This window comes from Neltuma alba, unplaced genomic scaffold (genome assembly GCF_004799145.2).
Source record: "Neltuma alba isolate B1F8T4 unplaced genomic scaffold, ASM479914v2 tig00012660_pilon, whole genome shotgun sequence".
NCBI lineage: Eukaryota > Viridiplantae > Streptophyta > Magnoliopsida > Fabales > Fabaceae > Neltuma > Neltuma alba.
Genome location: NW_021637093.1, coordinates 23476 through 31874, shown reverse-complemented (window position 1 = coordinate 31874; position 8399 = coordinate 23476). Strand labels below are relative to the sequence as shown.

The 8399-nt window shown below is 32.7% G+C and overlaps 1 pseudogene; it reads left to right on the top strand.

Moving 5' to 3' along the window:
• LOC114729653 (polygalacturonase At1g48100-like) lies at positions 1–1519 on the top strand (annotated as a pseudogene).
• The last annotated feature ends 6880 nt before the right edge of the window (positions 1520–8399 follow it).

Genomic DNA, 8399 nt, shown 5'->3' with positions numbered 1-8399 from the left:
ATGTCCATCTGTTTGCAGGCTGTAAGGTTTTATTCTAGCAATGATGTAACGGTTCGTGATATCACAATCATAAATAGTCCTCTGTGCCATCTAAAGTTCGACAATTCAAAAGGGATCAAAGTGAATAACATTACAATATCTTCCCCAGAAAACAGTCAAAACACTGATGGTATTCACTTACAGAACTCACAGGATGCCGAGATTCAACATTCCAACATTGGAAGTGGTATGCCTTATGTTTTTACCATACAGTCTTAATTATTAATATACAAACTCAGTATTATAATTCACAATTTACCATACTTTTTAGTAAACTAGTGATGGCACATTCCTCTCCTACCTGACAAAACAGATAAATTGTTAATGATGCCGTCTGGTGTATTGTACTATAGAGATTTTGCTAAGCTAAATGATGTCCACTTTGACTAGGACAGTGATTGAATCAGAAAACCTTTTGAGGTTTAAACAGTAAATGGTCACAGCAGTTAACTTTTAAGACGTGCTTTTAAAAAATTATATACCTAATTACAGAGCCAATTTTATATTTTGCAGCACCGTTAGCATGCCAGGCATCCAACTTAAATCATATTAAATTTTACTAGTGCAAATGATATCTATTTTTAAGTACTTGATTCTCATATCTTTATCAGAAGCTAAAAACAATGTTCCGTTTCCAATCTTTGACAGGAGATGACTGTGTATCCATCCAAACTGGTTGCTCAAATATTCATATTCACAATATTAACCGTGGCCCAGGACATGGTAGGAGGTAAAAAACGAATACTGATAGTTGGCTATATTCTACTATTATATTTTATTAGTACTACTACCATTAAAAAAACTACTAATATCATTGTCTTTTTAACTGTTCCGACTTCAGCATAGGAGGATTAGGAAAAGACAGAAGTGCGGCATGTGTTTCCAACATCATGGTTAACGATGTTTCAATGAAAAACACACTATATGGAGTAAGGATCAAGACATGGCAGGTATATATATAGACATATATATATGCATATATATATACATTGAACTAATTACAGAACAAACTTTTCTCTATATTTGCTAAGTGAATAGGATATTATACTGATATCTGAGTTGTTTTATGGAACTAGGGTGGCGTTGGGATGGTAAAGAATGGGTCGTTCTCTAGAGTCCAAGTGGAAGATGTGAAGAGCCCAATAATGGTAGACCAACACTACTCTGACAAGCTTGTGTGCAAGAACCAGACAGGAACAGTGGTGATTTCTGGGGTGAAGTTTCATAAAATTTAGGGACTTACGCATTTCAACCTGTACATATAGCTTGTAGCAATTCCATACCTTGCACTGACGTTGATCTAACTGATATTCAGCTAAGGCCGTCACTTAAGTACAGAGGTTTTCAACAAGCTTTATGTTGGAACTCTTATGGCAAATCTCCAGGTCCCTTGCTGCCTTCAAGCATTGACTATTGCTTGAGAAGTAGTGGGGGTTACATCAAGAAGGTAGCTAGGTCTCATGATAGTGTGTGTTACTAAATATTTGTGGGCTTTAACATTTCATCCGAGCCTTGTGCAATGGAAGCTTCCCTTCTCCTCAAGTTTTTTCTTTGTGGGAAGGTGATGCTATAATTTAACTCTATTTTCTCCTGATGCCCTGTAATATTACTGCCTTCAAAATATTGATGGAGACAAAATTTGGGTCTGACGTTTGTGAGTGTGTGTGGTAGGTGTCTGTTCTGTTTTTTTCCCCGGCGCCGCCCCCCTGGCGATGGTGTTTTGTCTTAAAAAAGAAAGCTAGAGAACAAGGGTAATGGTGGGAGGCACGTTCTTCTGCCTCCCATTCTTGCTTTTTTGAGGGGGAAAAAATAACTAGAACTAAAGTAAAATATCACATGATGGAGTAGCACTCATGATGAGTAGCACTCAATTGATGGAGTAGCACTTTTTATACGATTAAACTTAAACCCGCACAGACGAACATGTCAACGTCACTTTGAATCGGAGATTTTATACAAGCAAAGCAAGCAGCGCTATCACTAGGATAACTTTAATGTAGAACAACCTATTGACATATACATGCGTACTTCTCAGCAATTTAGAGGCTCATTCTGAATATAAGAAAGGGTGGGACCTATCACCTACTCTCATGGCAGTCGCTTTTATAGTATACTCATTTGCATTTTCTTTTATCTCTTGTTACAAATTCAATCATAAAGTTAGGGTTTTGATTTGGTTGGTACCACTTGTTCAAATGCTAACCAATGTTTAAAGGGTGTAACAAAGATGCTAATATATACAGCATATACATAAATTAATTATTCGGGAAGATCAAATCATACCCAAAAACATAAATTATACTCCTCTAGTCCTTAATATAATACCAATTTAATAAATTTGATTAAATTAAGAAAGTTAGGTAAATTAGTTAATTATAAGATATATGACATGTTTTTCCAAAAATATTATAATCATCTTCCTTAATATCCTTTTTCCCTTTCTTACTTAATTATGATAAAAAGAGTATCAATAGGGATAATTTTAAAAAAATTGATAAATATAAGGAATAGATCTTATATTTAAGACCAAAATCAATTCAATCATTAAATACTACATTAAGGACCCAAGGAGTATAATGCATATGCATAATGCATCCGTATTAGTTAAGATCCTAATCCATTATGCTTTAAAGCTTCTTTTTTTTTTTTTCCTTTTTCTCTGTTTATCCAAAAAGAAAAATCTTGTCGATCCAGAGCACAAGCGTCAAATTTGTTTATGCCCTAAATAAAAAGCCCAAAAGCAAGCATCGTTGCCCTATTATGTGTCATTTTCCATTTGAGCTTTATTCCCGGTTAAAGAAATAAATATAAAAGTCTAGCAGAAGGGATTAATTCCTTACAACGTAATAAATCAATATTCAAATTCCTGTTGAGAGAAATACTTACATTTAGTGCCCATCAATGCTTCAAATATGATTGTTTCTAATAGCAGAATACCTATGCTTTAGCAAAAAAGAAAATAAATAAATACAAGGGAGAAATGACATCTAATAACCTTCTAAAATCTTTAATTTATGGGCCACAAATTTTAAAAAAGACAGATTCTTTGAGACAAAGAAACGAAACTTTTAATTTCAAGAATTCCCAGTCCATAAGTGTAACTAGAAACTTCTCCCGTGCAATATAAAATGTTATTTTGATATTTTCCCCAAAATATGGTGCCCTGTTAGTATAAAATGCTTATTTATCTACCTTCCTAATAACGACGCATAAAAACCCATTAAAAAAGAAAAACAACTAAGTACTTATTTGGATTTGGAATGGCGACAATATTTTTTTAAAACAGTTTTCCAATTTTTATTTACAAAATATGAGGTAATGATATGAGAAAAATTTTATTTCAAGTTGTGTGAGGTAATCCCAAACAAGTACTAAGGCTTAAGCCGTTTGCACTAATTCCACACGCTTGTGGCCCCATTACCTCCAGCGACCCAAAGAGCTTCCTACACAAACGACCTCTGAAAGCTTTGAACCCAGACTCCATTGAGTTGAGCCCATATTCAAACAAGAGAAATGCTCAAATCCTAATGCGTGACAGCAGTAACATTAAGGCCCATCACAGCAATTACAGATCTCATATCTGATCCGCAAAACCCAGAGACCCCATTTCAATTACAACAAAGGCATCATTGCGTGTTTAATAAATTCGTTACTAAATGTGGGGATTCAAATTACTACCAATTCATCATCAACCAATTGCAGCAAAACCCAGGAAAGCGAAGCAACTAACCCACCAAGTTTATATAAATAAGCATTTCATTATCAAAAACCAGCCGTTATTTATCAAGAATACAATGGCAGCAAATTACTATCAATTCCCACGCACTTTCTGGGAAAGTAAGAGCATTTCCATGTCAGCAATTCTGCTTTTTAAAATTTACACAAGAGCATGATAGAAATCAATAGTTCATATAAGGATATACATTTTTGAGAATGTCATGTAAGTGCTCCTCATTATTCGTCAGCTAAGAAACGTCCAGTGAGATTATCCATGGCAGAAAATTGCGATCTCATGTTTTCAGATGGCTTCCAGTGGCGCTTTCTCTGATTAATAAACCAATTGTTTATTTGCTTATACTTGGCCAGAGCAATCTTGTCAGATTCATGCATTTGCAAGTGTTTATAGTAGGGTGAGTAATTTCCATCCTGGTAAGACCAAAACGATTGGGAATGATATGATGAGGCAAAGGGTCTCTAATACCCCAACCTCCCAAATGTTTTTATTTTTTATTATTAATCATTAAATTCTACATAAAAATAAGTGACATTTTAATATCATATGGTCATGATATTGTGCAATTTGAATTGTTTTGCGAATTTTCAAAAAAAAATCAAAACTACAAAATTTTAAAATCTTTTTCTCTGAAAAGTTATAAAAATTCAAAAATGCGTAATTTCAAGCCTAAAGATATTAAAACGTCACTGATTTTGTGTAGAATCTAATAACCAATACAAAAATCAAAACAACATTCAGGAGGTTGGGACAACACAAGAGGCGTTAGAAAGTGAAAATATTAGAGGCCCTTTGTCCGGTATAATCACAGCAAGCACAAGGCAATGGATGGATAGTACTCTTATTAAAGAAGAAATATAGACGGAGCACTTACCTGACGGCTATTATTCTATTTAGAAGGAGCCCCATTCAAGGATTCATCTGTCACCGCTCTTTTGTCGATCCTGGGAGGTTTAATTCTCTTTGCCTCCGAACATCTTGCTTTGGATTGACAAAGTGGGCAAAGCAATGGGCGACAACTGCTCCCAACTTCTGTTTGTCTGTTTTCAGCAGAAACTAATTGATTTGAAACATCTTCGGAAGGTTGCGGTGGAGGGGCTTGAGCGTGAAGTTAATCTTCTTTTACGTCATTTTAATAAAATAGATTGTCTAGTTTGTAGGGACCTAAATCTCTTTGCTTCTTTTTTGCATTTTGTTTTTCCTGTTCTTAATTGCAGCTTGTAGACTTTTTAATTTTATTAACTAATCATTTGCCTTTCTAAAAAAAAAAAAAAAAAGCACAAGGCAAATAATAAGTGTTTACCGTTGGGTATGGCCATTTGTAGTGAACATTCCACCATTCAAGCAGTGTCTGCCTGGCTTCTTTTGGCAGCTTACCCTTCTTCTTTTTTGAGAACTCCAACTTCAAAGAGCCAATACGACTCCCAAACTTACGTAAAAGCCTATCCTTAAGCTCTTGGTCTTCATCCTTGGCTTGACCATCATCCTGAGCGTCTCCACCTTCAGTACTGATTTTTATTTTGGTTATAAATATAAGACCCCAATCCACTTTGTCTCTCATATGCATACATTTTTTTCCAAAGTAATCCTTCTAACAATGATAGTTCTAGATAACAAACTTGATTAGTAAGATATCTTAGGAAAAACAACACATATTATTACAAATAAAATAACTAACTTAACTAAGTTTTTTAATCTATCCAAATTAGTCAACTGGGTCTTATAATTAGGAGCGGAGATAGTATTATTTGTGGTGTTGGACTCTCTTAGGATCTGTTTGGTTTGGGAGAAAATAAGAGGAGGGGATAGCAGGAAAAATTTTAATGAGCTCAATTTAAAAAAAAGAAAAAGTGGGGTTAAAAGCTTTTAATTAATTTTTGTTGCTCTTTTATATCACTTCTTTTCTTTATTAAAATCTCAAAACCCCACTTCTCTAACTTTTTAAATAGAGCTCATTAAAATTTTTCTTCCCCTCCTCTTCCCTCTATTTATCTCATACCAAACAGTACTGAGCATCTCTGATATATGACCAAGAGGTGTTGGACCAAGAGGAGTATGTTCATGGCAAGAAGTATCTGTGCCTGGTGTTCCCGTCAAGATCGTTGCTAAAGCTTATGGGGAGAATTTTCGATCGGTGTCATGTTCTCTTTCAGGATGTTTCGATGTTGTGAGCTTATTTTCAGGAGCGTGTGTGTCTGTCTGGTAGATCACGGTATTTGCAATAGGCTTCTAGATATATAGTGATGCCAACTCTTTCTGTTTTAGACTATAATTGACTTCACTATCAAAAAACAAAAAAACAAAAGAAATCAAAAGTTGATCATGATCCAATCACATTTAATATTTTGATTACACTAACATAAATAAAGCAAAAAAAAAATCCATTCAAAAGAGAAAAAAAAAGCAATCCAAATTACGTATTATATCTCACAATATGTGACTTCATCTAGATAAGCGCATATAATACTCTATCTAGAAATATGCAAATAGAGTCTCATACAACTCTTTTAGAACTAAAAATGCAATGTTCAATATAGCTCTCCCAAAACTAAAAAATACAGGAAATTAGCCTAAAAACGAATAATCTTAGTAAACATTAAGCTAATTAACTCTAAATAGTTAAATAGTTCCAATTTCTTTGCAATGCGAATCACAAATGAAGTAATAAGATTTCTTTTCAACTCTTGGACACAGTTAGGCTCTTCTCTATGGCCTTCCTTTTCTGAATTCTTCTTGCTCTTGATTCTCCAACTTCTTTAATGTTCCCAAGATCTAAACGTACGTTGTGAAAATTCTTCTCTTTTGATTTCTTATTAACTAGAAATTGCTCCTCCCGTAATGCAAGGATTAGAATATTTCATTAAATTTTAAATTTTAATAAATTGTATTATCTAAGTTAGTTCAAAATTCACTTCTTGTGGGAGCATGATTTTTTTTATTCGCTTAAATGTAATTTGAATTAGAGATGTGAAATTTAGGGAAAACATAGGAAAATTTAAAATTAATTAATTATTTCTCCATTTAAGCCTACTATTTAATTACAATGCCCCCCATTTAATTCAATATATTCAAATCCCTGTTAAGATATTATTCAAATTCAAAATTAATTATTAATTTCTTCACATGAGCCTCCAATTGAAATCCTATTTAATAATGATGCTCCTCATTTAATTTAATATACCCAAATCCCAATCTAAATACGATTCAAATTCTATTTAATAATGATGCTACTCATTTAATTCAATATACTCGAATCTCAATAAAAATATTATTCAAATTTCATCAATTAGTGATGCATGACCAAACATCAATTTCAATATCCTCATTTCATCTATCCCCACTTTATACTCTTGTTCTTTTAAAACCGAATATTTACCACTATATAGCATTGTTGATTTTTGTAGTAGTATGATAAAAAATACCCGCTTACAAAATTTTAACAATAATGGTTAAATTAAATTAAAAAACTGTGTGTTAGGAAATTGTGGGGAAATAATTATGAGGGAATCACTATAGAATCCTAAACAAGAGAAAAATAACTGTTAAAAAGTCACTTAAAAACTTCAAATTAATAAGAAGTCCCAAAGTACCTGAGTGTAAAAAGATTCTATAAGTAAAATTAACAAGTTGTCCTTAGATTAAAAAAAACAAGAAGTGAAGGATTCAGCCTCTCTCCCTCTCCTTCTGTTGTAAGGCCTTCCTTTTCCTCACCATATGTCGTCGCCACTCTTTTGCCACCACCTTAGCAGCAAAGAATTCACATATAACTGAGAGTACTTGGATCAACAAATTAAGGTGTAGAGTATTGATAATTGAGGATGCTAGAGTTGACAACTCACTTTGTAGTAGATTATAGTACCTTATAACTAAAATGTATTATATGAGCATTTATAATTTGAAATCACATAAGATCATAACCTTGCAACATATTTTTAGCAGCAGGAAATTGGGAAGTGAAAGTCTCTGTATTAACAAGTTAATGTGTCATCATTAACAAGTTAACATGCCATCATTATATTACATTAACTGATTAACTCGTGATAGTCTAACAAGAATCATTAAGTGAATGTAAAATTATTGAATACTAAACTAACCATATTAACAATTATCGTAGTATGTATTAACAACTAATCTAATTAGTAAGGATAGCTTGATAATTTTATAATTAGATTTTCTTCCTATCAGATTCCACGAGATTTGAGATTAATTTAAAGATTTAGAGGTACTTTACAATAGTAATTTCTCTTCCTTGGGTCTAGTGCAATTTTCCCTATAATTAATTTATTTGTCATTAATCATGTGGGAAAAAGTCATACTGTGCGCAGGGAAAATAGAATAGGAAAGGGGCAAGTGTTTTCAGCTTCTATGTGCAATCTTTTTTATGACAATTAGAATTTTTTAGTTTTTGTTATAAAACTAAAAAAAAAGAATAGAGAAAAAGATTAAGGAATTGGAGAAAAGAGAAGATAAGGATATTTCTCATTCAATTCTAGACCTCCTATTTATAGACACAATTTTACAATTTTAACAAAATCTGTGGATAACATAATAATATGAGATAATTATAAAATCATAAAAATAATATAATACATTAGAGATAATATGAGATATTATTATGTTCATAATA